A 12,707-nucleotide genomic window follows, 5' to 3' on the forward strand; every position below is an offset into this window, starting at 1 on the left:
ACTCATTAAATGATTTTAGGATAGACTGATTGATCCACAACAGAGTGCTGCAGTGCTCTCCAGTTTGATGGGAACAATTTGTAACTGTTACTCAGAACAGGGTAGAGATTAGCAGTAATGTTGCTTGCCAGTTTTAACATGTAACTAAGGTAGGCTGAGTCAGAGATCCAGAGCAGTTTTTGTGCAGATTTATACAAAGTCATGGCCAAAAACTTTGGAACATTCAGCAGCGAGGCACCAATCAGTAATTATTGCAGTCGGATCACCTACCCAGGTAATTAATCCCTAATCGACAGCAGGACTGGGCTCCTCTAACTGTGGCTTTTCATTGGAGGCTGTACTTCTCTGTGGGTCTCTCTTCTCCGTAATACAAATACTTGATATGTGGTTGTATCTGTGTGTGGTTGACTTTCACCTTTATTAGCATAAACGTGCTCTGTGTTTTCATCTCAAAATACCGTTATAGATCAGTTTCATGCAGCTTGTGTGCGTAATCTCCTCTGGCACAGGAATCATATCAAATATATGCTTCAAGCATCCTTGTCTCTGTGTTGGTTTGTGGTAGGGGATGCACGATAACATTAGAGTGTGTGTATTTATGCAGATGTTCATGCTGCTGTATGTTCTAAAGGGAGTATAGCAGCAATGTGCTCATTACATGTGTGACGAATTAGACTGTGAAATGCGTGTGCTCATTTGTAGTCAGAGGCTGCTGCTCACCCACACCATCTCTGCCAGCTGGAGACTCGCTCAGCCACACTCACGCACATTTCTGCTCCGATGGGAAGACACTCGTGATAAAAGGGGAAAGCAAAACCATAAGCAAGAGCAACTGAGACACTGGAAGAGTCGGGCAAAATGCTAATTAAACATCTGACTTCCTATTGAATTTCAGTGCAATGTTTCGACATGTTTGGCTAATTCAGGGTTAGTCAAGAAAGGACTTGTTGGTAATCAGATGTATTTATATGGCACAATTAAACAGCAAGGGGATCAAAAGGGTTTGATGTAAAAGCATTAAGTGAATTTACTCTTTAAAAAGAAGTAAAACACAGAGAGAGGTACAGTGCAGTGAAAGTCATTAATCAAAGTCTTCAGTTCAAATAAATCACTTATCAAATGCAGCAGTGAACAGGAAAGCCTACTGGGTCTGAATTGTGAAGCCAGTGAGGACTTCTTTATAGTGCAATTCCACTAATGACTCGTGAGACTTGGCTCCAAAACATATCTGACACTGGGGAAAAGTGCCAGATTCTCTCATTTATTACTGTCACCATTTATTTTTCTCCATTTGGTCCCGAAATCTAACTTTGTTATTTCTTCTGATCAGTTTGTTTGTGGTCAATTTGAAAAATAATTCAGTTATTAAATTGATATTAAGCCTCCAAGAGAGTCCAATCAGGTGTGTGTGTATATATATATATATATATATATATCCCTCTCTGACTCCATCTGCCAAAACTGGTCAATATCAGTTTCAAATGCCAAAAGTTGGGGCCTTGAAATGGAACTTCACAAACAAGCCGGCTAAGTTGACTTAAATTGCTTTTAATGTACCGTAAATTCCAGACTATAGAGCGCACCTGAATATAAGCCGCACCCTCTAATTTTAAAAAGAAAATCCATTTTGTACTTGCACCAGATTATAAGCCGCGGGTGTCCACATTGTAATATGAGATATTTACACAGAAAGGTGTTACATGTGGGGATTTTAAAACTTTTAATTACATGCGTATGTTAACATAAACAAATACATACTGAAAATGCTTCTTTTTCATGCCTGTAACACCGATGGTTTTGACTTAATTACCTATCGGTAACACACAAATACGTGGCGTAAATGCTTCTTTTTCAAACAGTACCTGTAACACAGCTGGTTTAAAAAAATTAAATTAAATTTAAAAAAAAGACAGTAGCCAACCAAAGTCATTGATCGCCTTCTTCATCTTCCTCCTGCGCACTAAAACAATCAGTCATTTTCCTCAGTGTCGGAATTGAACTCAGAACTTCGTCACTCACTTCAGTGTCATTGTTGTCGCTCTCACAATCTCATCTCAGATTGAGCTGAGCCAAATGATCCGGCTCACTAAAAAGAGCCGAATTTCCCATCACTAGTGAGTACAAATGACCGATTTACATTAATTTAGCAGTGTAAGTGTGTTTGATTTATCGTACAATTTCATTAGACCACTGTGAACTATTCGTTCATGTTTTTGGTCTAATGTTAGGAGGCAAACTGTTTCTGCGGCGTGAAAAAAAAAACATATATTAGCTGCACCGTATTATAAGCCGCTGCTCTCAAAGCCTGGGAAAAAAGTAGCGGCTTATAGTCCGGAATTTACGGTATTTCAAAAGTGATATCTAATTTCTTACCTCCACATTTGCTTTAATGCTTTGCCGTTTGCAGCGTGTCGTCTTGATGAAGCAAAGCTAAGACTGCAACACTTTGTCGTCACATCTTTGTGTCGCTCCCACTACGCATGTTTCTCTTCTGTTCAGGAGTTGAGAATCCTACTCTGTTTCAGCGGCAGAGAGTCACAAACGACATCATTTGTCATGAGTCTTGTCTGACTGATCTCTACCCAGCAGTTCCGTCATTCAGACATCCCTCTTGCTTGTCATTAATGTTACGCTATGATGGAAGCAGCTCCCGGTGATTCAGTGTGAATCTGGTACTTCATCTTCACAGGTTCTCTCTCGAGTCTGTCATAATACTGTGTGAAACTTTTAGTCAAATTCTGTTCAGTCGCCTGCTCTGCTCAGAGCTGAAAATATCCTTGTTTATTTTCTCTTTCCAGTTAAATCCCTCTCGTGTCCCCTGACCCTCTTGCTCTCTCATTGGCTGTAGCTTTGCCATCAAAAATATAACTGACTACATATTAATTGTGGCCTGGGATGTCTCACAAACTGAGACCTCAAACATATGTCTATGATGTGAAAATCAGGCTTGAATATTTGTTGTGTGTGACTATGCTTTCACTGAACAAACTAATAAGGTAGAAAGATGTTGATGGTACTTTGTTTACTCTCTTGTTGGATAGAAAGTCATGAAATGTGGATACAGTTTGAAAAACCTATCCAGTTACCGACAGAGAAACTTCTTGTTGCAGTTTGTTCCAAGTTAGAGATGAGAAATCTGTTTCTGTGTGTCCTCTAATGGCTCTTTCAGTGTCACTGATGATGTAATGTGGAGTTAATGTTTGGTCCTTTTAACATTTTAACCATAATTGGGAGCAAAATGATTCAAGTAAACCTTTTTGTCATGGCTGGCTGAGCTCACCAAGAATTGCTCAATGAGAGGACTGAGGTGGCTGCTGTTCGTGACTGGAAGGATCTCAAATGTCACTAAAATTAGTTCCACTATTAGGAGAGCTTTTTAACTCACTTCTTTGCAGGTGGGATTTTAGGGCTGCTTTTTATTGCACCTGCTCTTAAACTCCTGCCTCAGATCACATGTTGTGATAATTAGCAGAAATGTATTCGGGTCCTCTTATTACTGGGAGCAATGGACTGGAGAAAGCCAGCATCCCAGTTGTCTGAGTCAGCCCTGACAGAGAGGCTACACTTGGAGTGCTGCAGGATGTGTGTGTCCTTACTAAATGTATTCATAGTGTCATGAAGGTGTGTGTGTGTGTGTGCCTCCACAGGCATGTGCAAAGTACATTCTGCACCCATGAATATGTGATGGGTCACTGAGTGAACTTTTACCATATCTGGCAGTGGTAAATGATCAGTGCTGGGATTTGTGTGGTTGCACAGGGATGCACTACACCAACTCTACAGTCTATCTCATCACAAATGAAATGTCTCTGCCTGCTTCATTTAATACTTTTCACCCTGTCCAACACAACATATGCACACGAATATGAAGCATAATGAAGTGTACAGTTATTGTGCGCTTACACCATCATTTACTTTACATTAGAACTGTAAGCATAGACTGTCCCTGGGTTCCAGGGTTCATTAATGTGATGCTTAAAAAATGAGTTTAGGTATCAAGACCTTGAATGCACTCATGCGTTGGAGTGGAAAGTGGCTGATATCATTTGAAGCACAGCAGTAGAGCAGAATCATCTTAAAACTGATCGATAACTTGTACAATGCGGGGGAAGGAGACATCAGAGGAGGCTAATGTTAATGCCAAACTTTAAAGTACAGTAAGAACATTATGGCAAGTGATGAATGGTACAATATTCCCTCCTACACAAGCCTGATATTAAAGAAAACATATGCAGGCAAATGCATACTAAAGAAAACACAACCCTCTGTATATACAGCTCTGTATATCCCATTTCACTCGTGCTATATGTGAATAAATACTTTTACAGTTCCATCCATCCATTTTCTATACCCTTAATCTAATTTAGGGTCATTGGATGAGAGGCAGGGTACACCTGGACAGGTCGCCAGTCCATCACAGGGCCACACAGAGGCAAACGAGACACGCAACCATCCACGCTCACACTCACTCCTAAGGAGGATTTAGAGTCTCCAATGAACCCAACATGCATGTTTTTGGGTGGTGGGAGGAAGCTGCAGTACCTGGAGAGAACATGCCGACGCCACACAGAAAGGCCCCAGCTGGGAATTGAACCTGGAACCCTCTTTCTGTGAGGTGACAGTGCAGCCCTACATGTATCAGTTGTTAGACCTATAAACAGGTGCATCCTTTTATAATTCTGTTCAGTGGTAAATTAAGCACAGGTGGACTCTAATTAGTATTGTAACAAAGAGTGAAAATATTTATTTTGTAGAATAGATTAACAAATAACGTGTTATTGCTTGCTGTCATTATGGTAAATTGTGTTTAGAGTGATGCAAAAAAACTAAACTGAATCCATTTGTGGCAATAAGTGGCAACTTTAAAGGGTCTGAAAACTTCCTGTTTGCACTGTACAGGGATGGATGATTAAGATATTTTACTTTGACTCTCTGGATGAAAGCCATCTCACACAATGGAGACAGCAAGCCGGAAACAAAAGCATAGCTGCATTTTCATTTCAAATTGAACCAGCTGTAATCCCCGTTAGTAAAAGGGATTATTCCTGCTACCAACTTAATTATTCAATTTATGGGTTCCATAATGAATAATGAGGTAAGGTGCAGCCCCAACACTAACATATTGTGTCTTTGCAGACACATTTAGTAAGTTGAACAATTACCAGCTGCTGCTTATAAGTTAAATAAGACAGAATTCATATAAACTTCACATTTTGAAGTAAAATATCCAAGACCTGTTTGATATGATATGATTTTATATATACATATTTTTTTTGCTGTAATTAGTGTTAGTGTATAATATACTGTATTAAAATAAGACAAAAGTCTTTGACCACATTTACGTAACTGGACCAGGTGCATGCCAGGGCAAATAGCCTCTCCACTGTCACCAGGACTTGAAGAGGTCTCGATCGAGCCTCCTTCGGGATGGGGACAGGGCTTTTAGCCCAGAAATGACTCTTGGGCCACTCTGTTATGAAGCTGTAGTGCTGTGGAAAGCGAGCTTTACCTGTTCTTTGAGACGGAGGTGCTTGAGAAAATGGTTACACTTCCCACAAGTTTGCAATTTCTTTCAGCTCAGTTTGAAAACCGCAACGGGTACCGTGCCGTCTTCGTCTGAGGACGCAGTGCTGATCCTCTGATCCCCACCATCAGTGGAGAGACAATTGGATTCAGACTTGGTCAACTGGGAACTGCCCTCTTTTTCCCCACTAATTTATTTTGAACACTCAACAAATTTCCTTCGGTATCAATAAAGTATCTATCTATACAGTGAAATGAAATAAAACATTTCATATTCTTAGGATATCCTTCTGGCATTCTTTCTTTTATTCAGCAATGCATCTTCTTTTGAATATGTGATTCTGGTAAAGCTTAAATGTCCTAAAAAAGAGCTTTGGAACTTAATTAAATCTGTATCTGAAGCTGTTCTGACTTTATTTTCAAGCTACTGGGATCCATCTTAGCCCACATGCAACCAGAAGCTTGAACACAAAGAAGTAAAAAGAATTCAGAGGTAATGAGGCACCATGAACTCTCACTGTAGCTGTACACTTTAGTTTATATGCTGCCGCCAACGCAATCATCTACTGTAATACCCTATTTTTGTACAGTGATTTTTAGTGCTACTATTTCATCTGATAGTACACAATACATTTTCTGTATGAAATATGAGACAGCCACACCACAGTCTCTTACAGCCCTGGATTTTGGGTGTTTTTCAGTGAGTGGAGCTAAACTAGGATAAGAAAGATGGGTCACCTCGAGGCCCTCTCACTCACACAGCACTGCATTCATCCCTGGCAGGGATATCCTTCGCTCCTTTACTTAGTGCTCAACAGAGCTGACCTCCACCTCTTGGACCGTGGTTGCCGCAGGGCCGCAGCTGATGGAAACCTCATGGCTCTGAATCTGGGAGTGTTGCCAGTAACGGGGCTGCAATTACAAGAGATCATTAGGAGAAGTGACGAGGGCAGCTTAGAACTATGATTATCTGCTTTTTGGCCAACAGAGTTGCACGTGGAAGGAGTCGTAACGGTCTTATGGTCGTGGTATACTGTTACACTTGAGCTCCAGATTTTGTTTTACTACGAGGATGTCGATATTTTCACAAAGGATCTCGTTTTATTGAGCATTTTTTGATTGTAAAGACGGTAGATGTGTACCTTAGGCTAAAGGTGGAGGACTATTTTTAACATCTATTTGAAGATGTTGATTCAACGTTCACATTTAGCCCAGAAACTGCCGGAATTGGATGCATAAGTATGAATTGTGGTGATTCTATGATGTAATCATATGTTTGGTGACTTACATAAAAGTGAAATTCTTATTAATATTCTCTGGGATGTTAGCATGATTTACAGATATTGTAGAATATGTAATAGATTATACACAATAACAGCTGTATGATGGATGAATTAAGTGATAAGAACTGAACTGTCAGGGCTTAAGGTGGCCTAACTTTAGCTGGAGGAATGCATGCCTCTGTGAGGGGCAACAACACTATAATTATGTCTAAAGCTCACTATAGTACGTCTTTCTAGATTGGTTTGCATAGTAGTTTTGTGTACTGTTCATGACAGTTAATCTAGACTGACCTCATCAAGTAAAAAGGACATTGCGCTGTTTTGTTGATGGCCTGTTTGCAAAATCCAAATCCCAATGTTATATTTGCTCTGAGTCACCAGTCCTTCTTTATTTGATTAAAGATGAATTTTAAAAGTATGATATTTTTTTACTGTGATACTTTACCACATCACGTCGGAGCAGTCAGCAAATTGAACGTCTTTGTCACAAAGTTTAGAAACCTTAAGAAATAGAGCCAAAGAAAAAGGGGAGTGTTGCATTGTGGGTGAACGCTGAGGCATAGACTCCAAGAGGGAATCGAAGGTGGTTTAGCTTTATGTCTTGACATACTCCTTCTGTGTCTTTGACTCCCCAGTAGCCTTCTTTGCTGCTTTCCTTTTTCAAATGTAAATGAGGCTTGTCGAAGCAATGGCTACACACTGTTCTTTGGTGCCTTTTTATTCTGGTTGTCAGGGAGAGGAAAGGAGACGGCAGCATTATTTTTCACAGACTAATACGTTCAGCATCACCACAACTATGATGAAAAATCTACTTTCAGGGAGGTTGACACAGGAAAGGAAATGAAGAAGGGGACAATTCAAGAGGTCACTCACAACTTCTAAGGGAGTCAGATCAGCCGAGAATGTTTTATCGTGAATTGAGCTTTTTTTTTCTGCCAGTGTTCAGCTTGGTTACTTTATAATGAAATACCAATCATCATTTGTATTGCACAAGTATATCAGTTAGATTGCATGTAATTATATGCATGGATTCCTCTGTTTATCTCATGCAGCTCTCTGCACATTTCACATTTTTCACTGTCTCATCAAAGTTATTATGGTTTCTCTGAAGTGTTTCAGTGTCACTTTGTGATGAGACATCTAAAGCTATACAGAAATGAAACTTTTCAGCCTTTTATAGGCATTTATGGAAAAATAAAAACTATCCGTCCTATCCACAGGTGATATTTTCATCTTCAGCCTACATACCCTATGATTCTCTCCCTCTCATGGATGTTCTCTTCATCTCTCTTCTTTTTCACAGACAAGGTGCATAAAATGCTATGGTTTTTATTCCCCCTTCCCACTGGGCTCCTGCATCTTTCCCCACATCTAAGGGTCTCTAATCATATTCTAAAAGTTGTCCTGACAGCCGAAGTTTTGCACAACAGTGAAGATGGGTGATTATTTTTGGGGAAAAGTAACCGTGGCCTAGTTTTTGTGCAAAGGCTGATCTTCAGTTTTACCTATGGCAAAATTGGAGGAAATATTCAATCCCAGGCATTACAAACTCAGCACCTAAATCAAAAGAGCTTTTCCTGTGATGTGCATTTTCCATCAGAGGAACTGCTGAGATGGAGATAGTTTTTCCTTAGTTGCCCCTGTCTTCTGGGGAAATGTGAGTCTCTCAGGTCTCATTGCTGTACATTTATAAAGAATAAAAAAATGGTAGTTGCTCAGATACCTTATTTTCAACGCTGAGTATCAACAAACCTTATTTTTTTAAATGTCATTGATAAGTCAACAAAACTATCAGTTTGTTAATCATCTGTCTCAACAACTGTGACCTGATCTACCTTGAATTTTTGTGCAGTGAAAGCAGCTTCTATTGATCCAGGATGGTCTCATTTTGGAGACTTTCCCCTACCTTGTGGGTAAAGGTGAAGGGAAATTGTCTCGGACTAATTTCACACTATTTGAACACAAATTCAGGTGTTTGTAATTCTCTTCCAGATGGATAACTGGACTGTATTCATCACACATCAACAATAGGAGTCCCACCTCTGAAGGTTTAATGCAGACCCGTGGTAAATCGTGAAATAAGCAGGGAGCTAAAATCCCCGTGTGTGGGTTTACAGACTCTCTTTGCTCTTATTTCAATGATAGCCAGTAAAACCCAAAACAATGTGTATTTCAGTTTGGGGTTTCTTTGGTGTCTGCACCACATTTTTGTCATTTGAAGATGGTGAGAGAATTGCCACCCTATGGGCCGGAGGATGTAGATTTGTATATGCATTAGTCTTTCCAGTTGTTTCTGTTTAATTTAGAGCCATAATGTTTTCCTGAACCTAAGTAATTACATTTAGGAGTCATAAAAAATGGGACTACCAGGCCAAAGTTAGGACAGTTTTATTTCCACTTCTCTAATTTCATTATTCCCTCTTAAGTTAAGCTCTCAATCACGAGTGTGTTCACTTCCATATAGGCAACAAAACTACTGGGTTAGGGTGAGGAAACATCCTGACTAAGCATTGATAAACACTATCAAGTGAAAAGCTGCTCCGAATCCAATCTGTAAATGTCTTGTATTGAAAATGATTATGCTACAGGGGTTCCCAACAAGGGCTTTTGATCAGAGTTGGGAGTGAGAATGACTTAAGTGTCCTTTACAAAAGATGTGGTTTTCTCTTAGGTTTAGGAAAAAAGGTTTAGGAAGATCAGATAGGAGACACATTTGGGTCTCTTGTTAAACCCTCCTCAACTTCCTAACACAGGCTTCATCACCTTTTAACACTGTTTGACATAAGTTGTGTTAAAGGATACAAATTCAGACATGAAATCCTGTCACAGTTTCAGGATACTTGATCTCTGACCGAAAGAACGAGATTGCGAATACAAGCGGTCGAAATGGACTTCCTCCGCAGGGCGTCTGGTCTCTCCCTTAGAGATGGGGTGAGAAGCTCAGTCATCCGGGAGGGGCTTGGAGTAGAACCGCTGCTCCTCCGCATTGAGAGGAGCCAGATGAGGTGGCTCGGACATCTGGTTAGGATGCCTCCTGGACGCCTCCCTGGTGAGGTGTTCCAGGCATGTCCCACTGGGACGAGACCCCGGGGAAGACCCAGGACACGTTGGAGAGACTATGTCTCTCGGCTGGCCTGGGAACGCCTCAGGGTCCCCCCAGAGGAGCTTGAGCAAGAGGCCACCAGATGCACTGTAGCCACCAGAGCATCTGAGGTAAAAGTGCTACTACTCACAATATGAAAGGGTTTAATCTTCTTTTTTGTAGTGGGTGTCAAAGCTTACATAGAGATGCTAATTTTGACAATCTGCAGGCACAAAGAGGGACTCTCATACCAAACACTCTGATGACAATCCTATAGATGGATGTCCTGCCAATAAGGACTTTAACCAGAGTATCAATCATAGCAAAAAGGTTTGCAAGTCAGAAGTAAATGTTTGGCAGGAGGTTTCTGCCAGAGGAACCAGAGGTGGACTCAGCCATCATCCAAGCTCTGATAGCTCATACCGAGGAGCTCGCTGCTGGGCTGACAGAGAGGGCTGCCTCCTGCTGTTTGTGGAAAGATGGTGGCTGTCACTGGCAACTCATATCAAACAAAACAGGACTGTAAGATACCATAAAAATGGGGTTCTGTTTCTAATTCCTTAAGTGCAAACCAGGAAGAGGGCAATGTTCTAACATTCTCTTTAAAAATGGATGTTATTTTAACGTAAAACACCAAGACAAGATCTTTGATCAACACCCAAAGCTCAAATCCCTAATTTCATATGCAGACTGCTTTTATTGGAGTTCATCTTCTGTCTTTTGATGCGTTTTTCCATTTCTCAAACTCTATGCTCTCTGATTCAGCTGCCAAACAGAATAGTTTAAATCCTTACAAAATGCCAGTGTTAGGACACAATGAACCAGCCACACACACTCTTAATAAGTTGAGATAATACGTTTTTGTGTCCTTTTCCTTTAACAGCACCCTTAAAGGGGATTTGGTATTGCTCCAGACATATCTCGACCTTCCCTGAAAACTATGTTGCTTTGAAACCTGTACATATCATTCAACATAAGTGGATTTACAAGCTACTTCCGCTTGAAGTGTTTTCTTTTCAAGGTAGAACTTGCTTTTGTGCAGTAATGAACTGTCTTCACTGACAGTGGTCTTCACAGGTGGGCTTCCTGAGCCCATGCAGTGAATAAAATTAGAATTTTGATTAAAATTTTAAATTAAGTTGGACCCGGACATGCGCAGAGATTCACCAAAATTTAGATGGCTGCCATTGCCTGGAACTAATCTTTCTCGAATAGTTAATACATCTTTCACTTATCACAGCATTTCACATTGAGCCAAAAAATAAAGGCACACGAGGATAAGGGAAACTGTCCAGAAACGACAAAAGTACCAATGCCATAGCTTCATCATCTGAGGTCATTTTATAGGGAAACAGTTGGCATCTTGCTGTGAGATGTCAGCTCAAACAATTATTTGTTTCATCCAGATGGTAATGTTCTCCACTCATTAATGGCTGAGCAGCCGAGACAATGTCGTGGAGGATCAGCCTGATAAACTGCACTGTCACCTTTAGTCAATAGTCAATTTCATCGTATGTTCAGCAAACATTCTGACATCCTTTTTTGACTCTAAATCTCAAGCAAATATGAGTCAATTTACCTGAGAAATATTGGACAGTTTTTTCTGCAACTGTAAGGCATTTAAAAAGGAAGCCATTTGTCAAGTGTCACACTGAAGTGGCTCTCAAAGGAAATACAAGCCTCAATGCACGTGTAGTGATGTTAAAAATCTCCTTGAAGCAATTAAGATGTCAAATGAAAGTGGGTATCCTACGAAAAATAAAAAGACAAATGTACTGAGTAGCTTAATTTGTTTATATAATTGAGCCACTAGATTGTCCTCCACGTATGACGAACTTCATAATGTATTCTTCACGTGACGCTTTATGTAACGTGTCACTAAGATTGAGACATGAATATATGAGGGGATGCTTGTTTTTTCCAGGGCTGTTAAGCCATGATGCAACTTTAGGCTCAAGTTTCTCAGACGACTGGAAAGGATTTAATGTCACACGCGTCTGTATCAGACATAATGCTTTTCAAAGCTTAAGGAACTCAATAAGTTTGTCCTGACTGAAGAGGCAGACTCACTCACATTTGAGCCATTTAAAAAAAGACAATCTGCATCTGCTCTTAGATTAACTTTGCAAGGACAAGTTGTGATGATAAATGAATTGATCCCTTAATGATTCCTATCTTTAATCTCTGTTATATGTTGGACGCTTTCTTGGACATTTGAATTGTCACACCTGACTCAGAGAGATATCTTCCAGCCATAGAATTTCCAGTAATATTCAGCTGTCAGCCTTTTTAAATTACTAGTTTTGCTGCGTCAGAAGTTTTATTTGTTCCAGCACCTTTTAATTAACCTCATGTCTTGGCAGAGCAGTACATTGTTTGGAAGCTAGTAAACGGCAGCTAATATTGATTTAGCAAAAATAACAAGAGGACAGACAGTTAGCTAAGCTTCTCTATTTGCTGAAAAATATGTATGGAAGCCGAGACGGCCGTGGCCTTTATCTCGTGATAACGACTTATTATTTCATTATCTCGAGATAACAAAGAAAGTTTTCTCGTGATAACGAATTAATTTATGTGTTCGTCTTGATTTCAACCTACAAGAGCTACCATGAACGGCTTCCTTAGCCACTGCCGCTGTCATAGACCTATAAAGATGTCATACGAAGATGATCTCTTTATCTGTCTAAATAGCTGTAGCCTACCGCTAAGTTACACTTTATGTTAGTTTGTTTACTTGACTGGATTTGTTTAGGGGCTACTGGTTAGCAGATGAGAGGCTGACAAACTCCTATCTATCCGGCTGCTCCAGCTAAGGTAAC

General features: G+C 40.2%; 1 protein-coding gene across 1 annotated transcript in view; it reads left to right on the forward strand.

Moving 5' to 3' along the window:
• Nucleotides 1-12,707, forward strand: part of alk (ALK receptor tyrosine kinase) — a 398,068-nt gene that overhangs the window by 234,227 nt on the left and 151,134 nt on the right. The window lies entirely within an intron of this gene.

The sequence above is a fragment of the Leuresthes tenuis genome, unplaced genomic scaffold, assembly GCF_036924035.1.
Source record: "Leuresthes tenuis unplaced genomic scaffold, fLeuTen1.0.hap1 SCAF_15, whole genome shotgun sequence".
Taxonomy (NCBI): Eukaryota; Metazoa; Chordata; class Actinopteri; order Atheriniformes; family Atherinopsidae; genus Leuresthes; species Leuresthes tenuis.